The sequence below is a fragment of the Astatotilapia calliptera genome, chromosome 15 (assembly GCF_900246225.1).
Source record: "Astatotilapia calliptera chromosome 15, fAstCal1.2, whole genome shotgun sequence".
In the NCBI taxonomy this organism is placed as follows: domain Eukaryota; kingdom Metazoa; phylum Chordata; class Actinopteri; order Cichliformes; family Cichlidae; genus Astatotilapia; species Astatotilapia calliptera.
Genome location: NC_039316.1, coordinates 22688998 through 22706466, shown reverse-complemented (window position 1 = coordinate 22706466; position 17469 = coordinate 22688998).

Below are 17469 nucleotides of genomic sequence, written 5' to 3'. Positions count from 1 at the left end.
CGATACCAAGTAATATTCAGGGTGGTATCGACGATACTGATCCGATACCGATACTTTGTACAAAAACTTATTTTATTTATTGTATCTCAAATTATAGCATCATAATGATTACAGGACATCAGATTACTTGTTGCAGAGTTCATCATATAGAAATAAAAAACTGAAGTTGTGGCTATTTGAACACCTTGCCTGCCTGCAGCACTAAAGGACTCTGTGAGAGACGTGTGTCTTGCCCTAGCAGCACCTGTCCCTCTCCTCCTCTTCAGTTCGCCTCAACATATGCTCGTCATATTCTGTGATATGATTTACTCTGAGGTGTTTGACAAGGTTAGTGATGTTGCCACAACCATACATGCCAACCCTCCCGATTTTTCCGGGAGAATCCCAAATTTCAGTGCCCCTCCTGAAAATCTCCCGGAGCCACCATTCTCCCGAATTTCTCCCGATTTTCCAACCGGACAACAAAATTGAAAAACCATATTGCAGAATTCATAGCGCAGCCCAGCCAATTCCAGTTTCCAACAATGACGGCAGCTACTTAGTTTTAATATTACTCTTATTTCTCTTTCTGGGTCGCAAAAAAACGTTTAACATATTTTGAGGTGAAAATGTAGCTCTGTAAACGTCAAATATCTGAGCCGACCGACACATCGTCTTCAAACCCCCGCGGTATTTCGCTACTCGGGTTAAACATGATATATAAGTCACTTTGATAACTTAAAAATGTTATTGTTTGGCTTTTTGGTGTTTTATATGTTTGTGAGTAAATCGGTTTGGCTGAGATTAAAGTTATGAGATTAAATAAAATTTAACGGGAGGGTTCCTCCGGGGTTTTCACACAGCTGAATAAACGTCAAACAGAAAACTAATTAAACAAAGTGTGAGACAGTCCAGAGTTCACGCAAGCGCCCAGTTATATTTTAGATAGCAAGGAGCAGACGGCTGAGTTTCACTCCACCGAGGGAGCTCGTGCCGTACTACCCGGCTTTCTTTAGACCGCGAAGGCCGGGTCCTCAGGTGGAAGTAGCCTCTGAATTTGGACACCCCCGCTGTTTCCGAGCCGGCCAATAATAACGGTGACATTTAACGTATTTTATCCCTTAAATAAACCCTGTAAAATGTATTTATCACCCCCCAACAGCCCTTTTGAATGTCTCTCTAGTATGGCCACAACACCTCACTTTTTTGCCACATGTATCGCAAACCACGTCTCAGCTGTTTGTGGAGGTAAAATACGTCCGCACATGACTCCAATTACGCTCAGCTGCGCACGCCAAGGGGCTGCGAGACATTTATACAGCCGTATTTCGCACATGACTATGAAAGGTGGAAGAGGAAGTAGTTCCTTTTAATGTAGACAATCCAAATGTTATGGTTTCTTTCCACTCTGTTACTGTTAATGATAAACTACAAATTTACTCTAAATTACTAAAATATCGATATTTTAATGTGAGAATCGATTCTAGAACATAAATGATTGGTATTGGAGGAATCGATATTTCAGGATCGATCCGCACATCACTAGTATCTGGCCTGGCTTGTTGCACACCTGAAAAGCAGCAGACAGACCTTTTAATATGAAAGCAATCCACTGTATCTTAAAAACATGCTTTAAAACTGTGTCTGACCCACGTTAACACATGGACTGAACATACACACACCCACAATGGACAACTGTACCCTCAAACACACAATAATAACATGGACTGAACCACCACTTACAACCACTAGCACTTTATATAGCCTCTGTAGAAACTTAATCCTACAACTGTTTACAACTTGCATAGTTCCCATTTCTGTATAGCTGTATATCTCAGATTTCTGTAAAGTTATTTATTTCATATTCTGTATAGTTTTTCATATTTATATCCTGTTCATAGCCTGTACATAGCTTGTACTCACTACAGCCTGTACATACTTATAGTTATAGAACATTCACAACATACTTCATACCGTGTACATTATAACATACCATAATAGACCCATTTCTGTAATATACTTACATATCTATACTATTGCTAATATATATTGTAATATATCTATATCACTAAAGCACTTCTGGATGGATGCAAACTGCATTTCGTTGCCCTGTACCTGTGCATGTGCAATGACAATAAAGTTGAATTCTATTCTATTCTATTCTATTCTAATGCCCAGGCTCAGGGGTGATATTGATCTGATGTTGCAATGGAATAAAAATGTGCATGTTTATAAAGATTTCAGCCTTATAGATTGTGTCATTGACCTCATCCATTTATATTCCTTTGATAATAAAATCTATAATATAAAATTAAATATTATGGAAAGCAGTAAGCCCAGAAATGGAAAAATTACCTCATACTAATAATGCCACACAGTATATTCATCCCAAAATGTATGTATATATTATTGCTATTTCTAAAAATTGTAACATATTGTATTGTTTAAATAGTTTAGTCTGTTACTTTTGCTGTCTTGGAGCAACTGTAACCCACATAATTTCCTTAGGGACTAATAATAATAATAATACATTTTATTTATAGGTGCCTTTCAGCCCTCAAGGTCACCTTACAGTAACACATAAACAATACCATTAAAAACATAAGAAAAATGTATAGATATCAGACATGGTAAGATAACATTTAGACATAAACAGTCATAAAAGTATAAAAGCAAATATAAAAACTGAGCAAGGTACAAATGGCCTAAGACAGATCAGGTGTATGCAATTCTAAAGACCATCACAAACCTGCAAGATGATTTCCCCTCACTTCCACACACACTCTTCAATTAAAACAGGGGTTGGGAACAGGGGTTGGCAGCACATGCCACTCTGTGGCTGTATCCCAATTCAGGGTCTGCAGCCTTAAAGTACGCAGCCTTAATGGTCCACAAGGGCTGCATACTCAAAGACCCCTAAGGCCGGAAGTGCGAGGCCTGTGAAATGGGACAGTCCAGCCTCCGTCGCGCTGCCCAGGTTGCCCAGCAACCATGATACTAACCACTGGAAACATTTCTAACAGCATTGTTTGACAGAAATGAAGGAGAAAATCTTTTGTTCATTTGTTTGTTTGTGTCAACATGAGCTTTGTGTGATTTGATAAGTATCTGAGACTGAGACCACAGGACTGTAAAAACATGATTGTTGGGCTTCATTTCTGTACTGGACAGTCATTTTAAGATTAGGTAGTAAATAACAATTAGATAATATTGTTCATGAGACTAAAGTCATCTCACTTTGGTAATGTAAATATAATATGGCCGATATTAAAGTTAATATTATATTAATCATTATTAGTTATTACAGCAATGAGCTTGAACTCTGTGTCAAATACTGAGCTTCAGTAAAGATTCAAATTGCAGTTATTTGTATTTCCCATCACCTTAAATCTTCACTCAAAGACAAGTGACACTCATAAAATTATCATATTCATAAAAGTATCATATTTCATAACTCATTAATTTTCCAAAAATAAGAAAAAATAACGTTTTTATATATCAAATAGCATTTTTTATTTTCAAGCCAAAAAAAAGTTTACTTTTTTTTATGGGCAAAAAAAAAAAACGCCATCTGGTGGTGGGTCAGTGCGTGTGTGCGTGCGCCTGTGTCTGGGCCCCTTCTCTCTCTCTGTGTGTGTGTGTGTGTGTGTGTGTGTGTGTGTGTAAAAATGCCTTAAACCAGAGTAAAAGTGCTTAGTTAAACTTGTGCTTTTGTAACGTTCTGTATGGTGAGACATACAGGCTGCATGCCCCGTTGGAAAACTTATTTCAATTTATTTGCATTTGTTTAATCCAAACAAAGAAAATGAGAATCAAAATCTGATTCACAAACCCTTGCGATCCCCCCAAGCATAAGCTCACTGCGGCTCCCACCCAACCTTTAGGCAAATAAGCAGGTTAAACTCCTGAAAAAACCCTCCGGCTTCTCCCGAACTCGGTTTAGCGGTGTGCTAAACCCCATACAATAACTTGTTAGGGACTCCCAGTATCCCCCAAAACCTTGTGTGCGATATCAGTGGAAACCCTCAAAAACTGTCACGGCGAGTGAGATGAGCCGTGTGGAAATAAAAAGGAGGATCCAATCGCAGGCAGTAGTGAAAGTGGTAGCCCATCTGCACTAACACAACTTAAAGAAGCCCTACTAAAAGAAGTAGGAGAAGCAAAAGATTTAAAGAAAAAAGGAAAATGCACGCAAGAATTAGAATATTTCCAAGTATGGAAGCGAGAGGCAGATAGACGATGTGAGAATAAACAAAAGAAACAAGAAAAGAAAAATAAAAAGGCAGAGGTAACAGATAGGGACAGAGGAGGATTTAGAGGAAAGGGCCAGAGATACGTAGGACAGACAGACTTACGCAAAAGAAGTAAAGAAAGAGATAATAAGTGCTGGAACTGTGGCAAGGAAGGGCATTTCGCCAGAGATTGCAGACATAAAACAGACAAACGACAATATTCAAATGAATGACTAAATGAGAAAAGGACAAAAGTGACGCAGAAGTATTTAATATCCATCAATTAGTTTCTGAAGTAGAAGGCAAACCTACATTGACAGTATATGTTAATGGCCAACCAGTGCAGATGTTATGTGACACAGGAGCATGTAAAACCGTTTTGAACAGAAAAACACAGGAAGTACAATTCTCAGAAGATACTTTAATAGTAAAATCAGCATCAGGTCACACTACAGTGCAGCAACTGACAAATCCCTTATTAAGGGAAAACTAGAGATCAAAGTAGTTTAAAGTAGTTTAAAGTAGTTTAAAAAGGTTGGAAACAGACCCCACCGAATAGATATAAATATAAGAAGTATAAAAATAAAATAAACAAAGGCAAAATTACATTAGAACTTATCTTTAACATATTCAAACTAATAATAGCAAGGATAACCACCTGTAAACTGATATTAACAATGAAACATAGTTGGCATGACGACCATGCCCAGAATGTATAGAATGAATAAAAGGAAATAATTCACACGAAAACCTATTAAATAAAACAGAGAGATGCATAAGGTACATTAAGGCTGTGTCATTGTTCAGCCAAGGAAAGTGTGTGAAAAGGTAAATGTCTCCAACTTGGGAAATGGTGAAACTGCAGATCACCCGAAGCCCTTGATGGATACAAAATAAAATATAAATAATATATTATAATAAACTGCCTGGTTCGCCATGCAACAGAGAGAACGAATGTGACCGAAGGTTGGATCTGAGATGAGGCAAACAGAAGACCAGTCTAAAAAAGTAGGCACAAACCTGTTCAGAGAAAAAGCAAATCTGTGCAGATTGGATGAATTCTAAATTATCTTTTTGCTGAGTAAGATGATCCTAACTATTAAATTGGCTCAGTTGTAGTATAGTGGTATACACTAATAAAATATTGTTGTCACGGTTTGCGGGGGCAAGCCGTGTGGAATATATATAGGACCAAAAGGCGGCAGCTCTGGTGCAGGTGAGTGTTTATTAACAACAAAAATGCAAACAACAAAGGCGCTAGGAACATGAAACTGAAACCTAAACTGGGTAAACTAACAACACAAACCAAGAATGACGGTGCAGGGAGATCCGGGGAAATACATACAGGGAGACCGAGGGGAAACAACACAGACGAACCAGCAACTACTATGACAGAAGACACAACTTAAATACACTCAGAGAACACAGGGGGATTACATACAGGTGGGGACACAGCTGGGAGTAATTAACATGACGAGACTAGGGAGGCAAACTGAAAACACTCACATAAGACACAGACCTTCACAATAAAACAGGAACTTACACATGAAAGGACACAAACTAAGAAACGCGGACTAGATACAGGAACACACGGGCAGAACAGAGTAAACACTAACCAGAGGAAGAACAGAACCAAAATCGCGAAGAGAAAACACAAAACGCTGGGTCAAAAGGACCCAGGATCATGACAGTACCCCCCCCCTCAAAGGCTGGCTCCAGACAGCCCAACAAGAAACAAAACAGCCAGAAAAAACAGAAAACAACCCGACCAGGGCGGGCGGCGGGGGCCCAGGAAGGAGGGCTCGAAGCAAAACAAAACCGGAGCACCAGAAGGCCAAAAGACAAAAACAAAAAACGAGCCCAAAACCAAAAGAAACGAAGCACACCAAAACACAGGAAAAAAAACAGAGTCCAAAACAGAAGAGTTCAGGGGGCCGACAGCACAGGAGTCCAAAACAGTTCGGGGGGGCCGGCCAGGGGGCCGACAGCACAGGAGTCCAAAACAGTTCGGGGGGGCCGACCGTGCGGACGGCAACGGCGGCGACGCGGATACAGTTCGGGAGGCCGGCCGTGCGGACGGCAACGGCGGCCACTCAGGCGATGGCGGTCCGGGGGCCGGCCGTGCGGAAGGCAGCGGCGGCCACTCAGGCGATGGCGGTCCGGGGGCCGGCCGTGCGGAAGGCAACGGCGGCCACTCAGGCGATGGCGATCAGGGGGCCGGCCGCGCGGAAGGCAGCGGCGGCGCCCAAGTGTCAGGCGCACCGGCCGAGGCTTGGAGGGCACAGGACCAGGCGACGCTGAAGCAGAGGCAGGACCAGGCGTAACAGAAGCACAGGCAGAGGCTGGACCAGGCGTAACAGAAGCACAGGCAGAGGCCGGACCAGACGAGGATGAAGACTCGGATGAAGCCGGACCAGACGAGGCTGCAGCTGGCGATGAGGCTGCAGCTGGCGATGAGGCTGCAGCTGGCGATGAGGCTGCAGCTGGCGATGAGGCTGCAGCTGGCGATGAGGCTGCAGCAGGCGATGAGGCTGCAGCAGATGAAGGCTCTGAGGCTGCAGCAGACGAAGGCTCTGAGGCTGCAGCAGACGAAGGCTCTGAGGCTGCAGCAGACGAAGCACAGGCTGGAGCTGCAGCTGACGAAGCACAGGCTGGAGCTGCAGCTGACGAAGCACAGGCTGGAGCTGGCGTAGCAGATGGTGGCTGGATGGGCTCCTCGGGCCCTCCAGCTGATGTGGCATGGTGCTGGTGCGGTTCTCCTGAACCCCCAGCTGACGAGGAAGGTTGCTGAACGGGCCCCTCGGACCCTCCAGCGGAGACAGGAGGCTGAACGGGCCCCTCGGACCCTCCAGCCGACGAGGCATGAGGCTGGTGTGGTTCTCCGGAACCACCAGCTGATGAGGAAGGCTGCTGGACGGGCTCCTCGGGTCCCCCAGCTGAAACAGGAGACAAAGGCCGGAGCGGTCCCTTGGACCCTCCAGCGGAAACAGGAAACAAAGACCGGAGCAGTCCGTCGGACCCTCCAGCGGAGACACGAGACGAAGGCTGGAGCAGTCCCTCAGATCCTCCAGCGGAGACACGAGACGAAGGCTGGACGGACCCCTTGGACCCTCCAGCAGAAGCCATCACAAAGCCAGCAGGCATGGAGTCCACTGGCAGACATGAAGGAAATGGGTGCTGTGCTGAGCACTGGCCCTGCTCAGACAGCACTGACCCGGGGCACTTCCCAGGTGGCTGCTTAAACTCCAGGGGTCCAGAATCAGCTGAGGACTGGGACCTAGCCTCTGGGGAAGCCCTGGAGCGGCAAACAGTGCCAATGGCGGCTGAACCAGGAAAAGCACCTTGAGGTGAAATTGAACTTTCTCCCTGCACGGAGTGAATGAGTGAAGCCGATGCTACTGGGGCCTGCGCTACAGGCGGCACTGGAGCTACTGGGGCCTGCGCTACAGGCGGCACTGGAGCTACTGGGGCCTGCGCTACAGGCGGCACTGGAGCTACTGGGGCCTGCGCTACAGGCGGCACTGGAGCTACTGGGGCCTGCGCTACAGGCGGCACTGGAGCTACTGGGGCCTGCGCTACAGGCGGCACTGGAGCTACTGGGGCCTGCGCTACGGGCGGCACTGGAAACTGAACTGAGGGAGGCTCTGGAAACTGAACTGAGGGAGGCTCTGGAAACTGAACTGAGGGAGGCTCTGGAAACTGAACTGAGGGAGGCTCTGGAAACTGAGCTGAGAGAGGCTGCGGGGGAGCTAACTGAGCTGAGAGAGGCTGCGGGGGAGGTGATATGCTGTTCACAAAGTCATCTGCCGCACAGAACACCGCCCCTGAATGAACAGTCATACAGTCCGCAAATGGAAAACAGTCCTCACTCACCACAGCCGGCGAATTAGAAGTCCGAACGTCCAGCTGTGGGGTGGCGCGCTTGCGGCGCGATCGGCGTCTCCTCCCCGCAGACGGCTCCGACGGGCCGGGCAAGATCACATCCGGCGAGTCGGGCAGCGAGGCAGGAGTGGCTGAGAGAAGGTGCGGTGTGAGCCGGAGAAAAGCCTGCATGGTCGGAGGAAGCGAGTCCAATAGCCATGGCAGGCCGGAAAAGAGCCGTTGCAGCCGGTCTTCTGCTGCGCGGCGAAGCTCTTCCGGGGGATGTTCCAGCCATAGGCTGAGAAGGATCTCCACATTATATGTGATGTCGTCCTGGAGCTCCTCGGACGGATTTACTGCCGCTGGGTCCATGGTGGCTGGTTCGTTCTGTCACGGTTTGCGGGGGCAAGCCGTGTGGAATATATATAGGACCAAAAGGCGGCAGCTCTGGTGCAGGTGAGTGTTTATTAACAACAAAAATGCAAACAACAAAGGCGCTAGGAACATGAAACTGAAACCTAAACTGGGTAAACTAACAACACAAACCAAGAATGACGGTGCAGGGAGATCCGGGGAAATACATACAGGGAGACCGAGGGGAAACAACACAGACGAACCAGCAACTACTATGACAGAAGACACAACTTAAATACACTCAGAGAACACAGGGGGATTACATACAGGTGGGGACACAGCTGGGAGTAATTAACATGACGAGACTAGGGAGGCAAACTGAAAACACTCACATAAGACACAGACCTTCACAATAAAACAGGAACTTACACATGAAAGGACACAAACTAAGAAACGCGGACTAGATACAGGAACACACGGGCAGAACAGAGTAAACACTAACCAGAGGAAGAACAGAACCAAAATCGCGAAGAGAAAACACAAAACGCTGGGTCAAAAGGACCCAGGATCATGACAATTGTAATATATTATTGTTATTATAGAGAAAGAAAAAAGATGATAATATTTGTTTTTTAGAGCAGAAGCTGCATACTATTAAAAGCCAACACATGCAGCTGTCTGTGAGTTCAGTTTTTTCCCTCACACTTCTGCTTTGTTTCAGTGGCAGCATTTTTTCTTTTTCTTTTTGTGTCCTGACTCATGTATGTTTTTTGTTTTTGTTTGATTATTTTATTTTGTTGGTTTGGAAACAAATTTGTGACCATACTTGTGGATCACAGTGACACATAGTGATTAGGCATATGATTTACAAATGCCTAGTTTTAGAGCTGTGAGCTATGAACTGTGAGCAATGCAAAGTTTAATATATATATGTATATATATATATATATATATATATATATATATATATATATATATATATATATATAAAACCCTAACTTCAAAGTTTGAAATATGTAAGATGTGTGTGATGTGTGAATTCTTTGAAAAACTACAAATTATCTAAAAATGCCTTAAGTGAAAATGTAATGTTGCATCTATAGAGAAGAAAAAAGAAGAAGCATTCAGTTATTTAAAATTAGGCATTACAGACAAATACAGTTTTAGCATTGCCTGACTATGATAAGTCTTTCTACTTACGTGTAGATGGAGGAGCAGGTTATGTGAAAGCTGTGTTAACACAAGCATTTGGAGAAAAACAACGCCCGTTAGCCTCCCTAGTGAAACTTAGACTCGTGTAAATTAGACTCTGTTGCGTCAGGCCTGCCTGCATGTGCAAGCCTGTGTAGCCGCAGCAGAGGCAGTAAAAAAGTCAGCTGCACGTGTGCAGCCATACGTGCATATGAATTGCACGCAGGCCAAAATATAAATATATACACTGACAGCCAGTATGTTTTTTCAGCAGTGCACCACTTTGCAAAAATTTGGCATAACAGAGGTATGGTCACCTCTACGGGTAACCCAATGCAACACGGAAGCTTATTAAAAACCTTATTGGAAGTGATCACCTTGCCAAAACAATTGGCACTTTGCAAATGTGCAGCACATCAAAAAGACAACTCTATTGTCACAAAAGGAAATAATTTTGCAGATCAAGCAGCAAAACAGGCTGCACAACAATCGGCAGAGCTACTAGTATCCGACTACTGTCCACAAATACCACTTGATGTACTAAAAACCGAACAAAAAAATCTGCAACAACCACTGAACAGAACAGGTGGCTGAAATGTGGAGCACAACTGAAAGATGATTTAATGGTCTGTGATGGAAAATCAATATTACCAGAGTCGTTACACAGGACAGCAGCCTTAGTGACACATAGAGTAACACATGTGTCAACAGGAGGGATGGTATAGATAATCAATACACACTTTTACACTATAAATTTTGAAATTTCAGCAAAAGAATTTGTAAGAACATGCCTAATCTGTCAGAAACACAACTCACAAGGAAACCTAAGACCTAAGAGAGGCCAGTTCCCCACACCACCTCATCCATTCCATACCATCCACATGGATTTTATTGAGTTGAATGAATGTCAAGGATCAAAATATACCTTAGTGATCATAGATGTGTTTTTAAACTGACCAGAGATTTATCCAGTGAAAAAAGCAGATGCAATCTCAGTTGCAAAATGTCTATGTAATCATTTTATTCCATCATATGGTATCCCTTCTCTGAGAAGTCAGACAATGGGACACATTTTGTCAATGATGTGATCAGTAAGGTCTCTGAAGCACTAGGATTCAGCATAAGAACCATTGTGCTTATCACCCACGGAGTGCAGGGTTAGTAGAGAGGGCTAACGGCACCATAAAACAGAGACTCAGAAAATGCCTGAAATAGATAAAAATGCAAAGAGTTTAGTTTATTCAAAAGGCAGTGTGTGTGAGAGGATTATGAAATTATTGTGTGAATAATGCTACATTTTAGATCAAAAGTTAGTAGAATTACAGAGGGTTTGTAGATTGTAAATACAAAATGAGTTTGATTAGCCTGTAGAAACACAAAAGAGAGTAACAGGAAGTGTGTGTGACAGGAACTTTGCATGCCCATAAAAGGAGACTCACTGTGACAACTGAGCACCCAGAGAGAAAAACAGAAGAAACAGACTCTAGCCAAATTCAAATTCAAATTTCAAATTCAAATCTTTATTTGTCACGTACACAGATGAAGCAAATGGAGGTTTTAAGAAAAGAAATGAAAATGATATTAATGGTATGGTTTAGTGTGTCAATACAGGTCACAAATAAATAAAGGTGGACTTTTCTCAACCTAGAATTTTGAGTACAGTGGCAAAACCATAGATTAACATAACATAACTTATCGAAGCTTTATTGTGTGCATTCGTGGTTTGGGACTTGGGACATTGCGGTGCTCCCTGGGTGAGAACTGCAAAATATGAGCTGAGTATGGGTGAGACTTATTTTAGTGGCACTAGGTCAACTGTAGCAGAGCACCTGGAGTCACCAACGATTCATTTGGCTTTGGTTGTAAGCTTAAACCGATATGAAGTATTACCCAAACTACAAGGTTCTCTTGTTCTGTATAATCTTTCACTTTCACTTAAGAAAAAGCAGTATTTGTCGTTAACATCTGCAAAGTACGAAAATGCTTTTAAATGTAATATGAAACGAAGGTTAATGATGATTGTTTTACTTTTACTTATATCCGGAGATGTGAAACCAAATCCTGGACCTGAGTTAAAAAGTGTTCAGACCCCTGCCGACTTTAAATCTCAGCCAGGGTTAAAATGTATTCATCTAAACGTACGCAGTTTATTACATAAGATGGACTTGGTCAGAATTTGGGCGAAATCGACAAACGCGGATATTGTGATTATCTCCGAAACTTGGTTGTCCAAATCTATTACAGACGAGGACATCAACATAACGGGATACAATCTTTATCGTACAGATAGGCCTAGGAAAGGTGGAGGCGTAGCAATTTATGTTAAATCAAGATATGAAGTATCTATTGCTTTATCTGAATCTATTCCTAAACAAATGGAATTCTTGGCTTTGAATATTAAAATAGTAAAGTCTCTCTCTATAACAGTTGTTGGATGCTATAGGCCTCCGTCTGCTGTAAGGGAAACTTTATTATCTTTAAAGCATCTTCTGTCCAAATTAAATTATAATGAACTTCTATTGGCTGGAGACTTGAACTGGGACTGGCTGAATATAGCTTCTGATGAATTTAAATCCTTCTGTGACTCTGTAAATCTTAGCCAGTTGGTCAACCTACCTACAAGGCCAAATATAAAGAGTCCTGACAAATCTACTTTGATTGACCTAATTCTAACAAATGTCCCTCATAAGTTCCTGTCTCTAGGCGTGTTCTGTAATGATTTAAGCGATCATTGTGTAGTTGCTACTTGTAGGAACACTAAAATCCCTAAATGTAAACCGCGTATCATTTGTAAAAGAAATTTTAAAACATTTAATGAGCAAGCGTTTCATTATGACTTGTCCATGGTAAACTGGGAAAATTTGAGTCTGATACCAGACATCCATCTGGCTTGGGCTTATTTTAAAGGAATTTTTATGAAGATTTTAAATAAGCATGCACCTGCCAGAAAATTTAGGGTCAAGGGATGGGAGAACCCTTGGTTTTCATCGGAATTATCAGAGTCCATCCATCAGCGCAATGTGGCATGGGCAAAAGCTAGGAAAAATGATTCCCTGACTGACTGGTTAGACTTTAGGAAAATAAGAAACAAATGCACGACACTTATCAAGAAGGCTAAGTCAGAATACTATTTATCTGTTACTACAGAAAACCTCAATAACCCTCAGAAATTTTGGAAAGTAATTAAGTCCTTATCTATAAATAAAATATCACAGGCTCTTCCAAAATTCATTTTAAAAGATTCTGTCCCAGTTTATGACAGAACTGAGGTCTTAAATAGCTTTAACAAGCACTTCGTAGCTACTGGTTTTTTATTTAACTCTGTTGGAGCAGCCCCCATGACTCCCTGTACAGAACCCCAAACATATTTTGGGGAGCTTTTTGATTTTTCTCCTTTTTCTGTCCAGGAAGTGCATAAAGCTCTTAAAGCCTTAGATCACAGGAAACCCCCAGGGCCAGACTTAATAGAGCCCTATTTTCTGAAAATAGCAGCTGATTACATTGCACAACCTCTTATGATCCTTTTTAATCTTTCAATCCAAACTAAAGAAATTCCACTTGTTTGGAAGTCTGCTTTTGTTACGCCAATATTAAAAGGAGGCGACCCGGCCATTCTGACTAATTACAGGCCAATATCAAACTTGTATGTCTTGGCAAAAGTCCTTGAGTCTCTCATCAGTGAGCAATTAAAAGAGTTCTTGTACTCTAATGAAGTTCTCTCAAAAATGCAGTCTGGGTTTAGAAAACAGCATAGTGCTGTTACGGCTGCCACAAAAGTGATAAATGACATACTTGTTGCTCTGGATAAAAAACAGCACTGCGCTTCTCTCTTTATCGACCTGTCAAAAGCTTTCGACACTGTGGATCACGCTATTTTGAAGCATAGGCTTCTTTCTTTGGGGCTGTCTAGACATGCTGTCTCCTGGTTCACTAACTATTTGAGTGACAGGACTCAATGCATTAAATGTGAAAATCTGTACTCAGAATTTTTGAATATTCACACTGGGGTGCCACAGGGTTCAATTTTAGGACCTCTGTTGTTCATCATGTATATAAATGATTTGGGACAAAATGTGTCAAATGCTAGTATGCATTTTTATGCTGATGACACAGTTATTTAATAATAAATGCATACTTCCGGCATACTTCCGGCGCCCCCCGTGTGCGGCAGCCTGTTACAGCAGCTCTGCTCATTCTGAGTTTCTTTCTTTCTTATCTTTTCTTCTCGTAATTTTTTATAACTAACGTATCAGTAATTAGACTCTGATTCTATTCTGTACAGCTGTGTACTGTATTTATTCTTATTGTATTCTAATTTTTGCGTCATAACTTTTGCACTGTCCACTTCCTGCTGTGACAAAACAAATTTCCCACGTGTGGGACTAATAAAGGTTATCTTATCTTATCTTATCTTATCTTATCTTATTTATTCCTTTGGCTCAAACCTTGAAAAGGCAATAGAATCTTTGCAGAAAGCTTTTGATGTGGTTCAGCACACACTTCTGGAGCTGAAATTGGTTCTTAATGCTGAAAAGACAAAGCTAATGTTGTTTTCAAACATGAAGAGACTTCCTCAAACTGTCCCTTTGGTGTCCATTCTTGAGGGAAACCTCATAGAAGTGGTGCACACGTATAAATATCTTGGCTTTTTAATTGATGATTCTCTGACCTTTAAATCTCACATAGACAATCTTGTGAAAAAACTCAAACTAAAATTAGGATTTTTCTTTCGAAACAAATTTTGCTTTTCTTTTGAGACAAAAAAGCGTCTTGTAAATGCCACATTTTTATCTGTTTTAGATTATGGTGATCTGCTCTACATGAATGCTTCCGCCCAGTGTCTTCATAAGATTGACTCAGTTTATCATGCCTCTTTACGGTTTATTACAAACTGTAGGGCTTTGACCCATTGTTGTGATCTGTATGCTCGAGTGGGATGGCCTTCGTTGTCCTCCAGGAGGTTTGATCACTGGTGCATCTTTATTTACAAGGCCCTGCTTGGACAAATGCCCACCTATATTTGCGATCTGCTCACATGGAGGAGTACTGTTTCTTATAGCCTGCGTTCAAGCGATCTTCTTCTGCTCAATGTTCCATTTGCCAGAACTGAACTGGGAAAGAGGGCTTTTTCTTATGCTGCCCCTTTTACATGGAACATGATGCAAAAAAGACTGGAAGATAGCAGATCTTATTTCATTAAATGCTTTTAAGTCCAAATTGAGAAAGCCAGAGAAAAATGTTTTTTAAAATGTAATTGTTACTTATAACATGTATGTAACTTTGTAATTTTAACATGTTGTCACCTCTTGGCCAGGACTCCCTTGAAAAAGAGGTTTTTAATCTCAATGGGACTTTTCCTGGTAAAATAAAGGTTAATAATAATAATAATAATAATTGGGAGAAAACAGGCCAGAGTTAGGCTTAAAATTTTACAGATTGACCTCCCACTTGTCTCGATGGTATGGGAAGGTCCATACCAAGTACTCCTAACGACACCAACAGCTTGCAAAATCGCTGAGAGGCCCTCTTGGATCCACCAGAGCCATTGCAAAAAGGTGGAAGTGAGTGATAGCTCAACCTAAAGACACCACCACCCCGACTCTTTGGTGATCTATAAGGTGAAGGGAGGGCTGATTGGGTACATCCCGCCTTCTACTTCTCGCCTGTAGTCTACTCACCAGAGTAAATCGGTGTGTCTGGTCACCATGAAGATTATTCTGCTTACCACCTTGGCCCTGCTGCTTACAGCATGGACCCTGATGTACTTAATGGATCAAGAAGTCAACTTGCATAGAAGGGCATGGACACATGACAACTCACACCTGGCTGAAGTGACACAGGACCACATCCATCCCTGGATGAACAACGCCTGGTACAGATACATATATAATCGCACAGAAGGCAAAGATTGTTATATATGCTCACACATGCCTGCTACAACACAGCATGCTACATTATATGGCAGACCTATGAACATGACCCAAGTGAAATGCGCAGCAAGTTTTGCCAGTCTAGGTTATCAATATTCAGGAATTGTCCTAAACCACAGTGACCCCCTGACTATTGGACTATCGTTTTGGGCTGTTTTTAAATGCATCGAACAGCATCAACAAAGAGCAAAATCAGGAAATTGATGCCATAAGAATAACTGTTATGCAACACTGAGTTGCCCTGGACATGATCTTGGCAGAAAAGGGCGGACTGTGTGCATTCTGACAATATGACAAATGCTCTACAATTACTTAGAGAAATTCAACAGGCACAGGTAACCGATTGGGCAAATTCACAAAGTAATTGGTGGGATTGGCTTATGAGCGGCTCATGGAAAATGCTGATGTTTAAGGTTTTGATGTTTATTGGCGTAATACTTATCATGTTTTGTATCTTTATGACATGCATTATTCCCTGTGTGAGAGGAATGGTATCAAGAATGATATCCCAATCTCTTGTTGCATATGTCACTGTGCCAGACGAGGAAGAAGGAGAAGACGATGAGTATGAAACTAATATGATGAATGATTATGTTTGAATGATACACATTTTATGACGACTAGACCGAAAGCACTCACAATGTAGGGTCTGTGTCTGAAACACATTGATGTATCTGCTGTATATTTTAAATTCAGCTACAACAGGAGGGAATGTTGGAAGATTTTGAGTTTTGTGTTATGTTTATTTGTAGCTTCATTTAAAGGAAGAAGAGTTTATGAGTTGTACAACTGCAGGAAAGGGAAGTGAGACATTGTGTGCAGAAAAAATGTGCTGTGACAGCTAAACGCCTTTTTCCTGTTTCAACAGATAAGCTAACGGTCTCTCCTTTTAAGGAGTTGTTATTGAGTTCTGTACATGCCACACCTATTGGTGTGAAAGCTGTTTGAGTATAAATAAAGAATGTACTGACAGCCCCGCGCGATTCCTCTGTGCGGGGCATCGCCCATGTACATGCAAAATCGTTGAGTCTGAGTTTCTTGCCTCCTAAGAGTTTTCTCCTCACAGAAACCATTATGTGTTTTAATTAAACTCTTTTTAAAGGATTGTATAGGTCTCAGAGCACTGTTATTTAGACATAGATGATTTAATTCAAATTCAAATTCAAATTCAAATTTTATTTGTCACGTACACAGTCATACACAGTACGATATGTAGTGAAATGCTTGGACAACTGCTCGTGACCTAAAGAAAACAAAAAAGGAAAAGGCTATGAATAAGATAGGAAATAAATATGAAAAATTAAAAAGGGTAAATTTAACTAGGAAGGAATAGAATATAAATTAAGGTTAAAAATGAAATAACTGTACAACACAAATTAGAATGAAGGGTAAATTTAACTGGGAAGAATAAGATAAAGATAAATATATAAATTAAAGTTGAAAATAAAATTACTGTACAACAAAATACACAATACACAATATAGAACTATATAAGAATGTATGAAGAAATCTAAATATAAATAAATATATACACAATAACAGCAGCTGTACAAGTATTAACCGGAAATGAAGAATATAGTGACCAGTGTTGTGCAAAACCAAAGTCCAGAAAGTCCAGTGTGTGTGTAAGAACCATATGTGTGGGTCAGTACTGTGTGGTGGTGTGATTGAGAGACCGTATCGCCTGCGGGAAGAAGCTCCTCCTCAGTCTCTCTGTGTTGGTCTTCAGGGAGCGGAATCGCTTTCCTGACCTCAGCAGAGAGAACAGTCTGTTGTTGGGATGGCTGAGGTCCTTCACGATCTTCCTGGCCTTGGTCCAGCACCACCTGCTGTAGATTGAGTGCAGGTCAGGGAGCTCGGAGCGGATGGTGCGCTCAGCTGACCGCACAACCCTCTGTAGAGCTCGTCTGTCCTGCATGGTG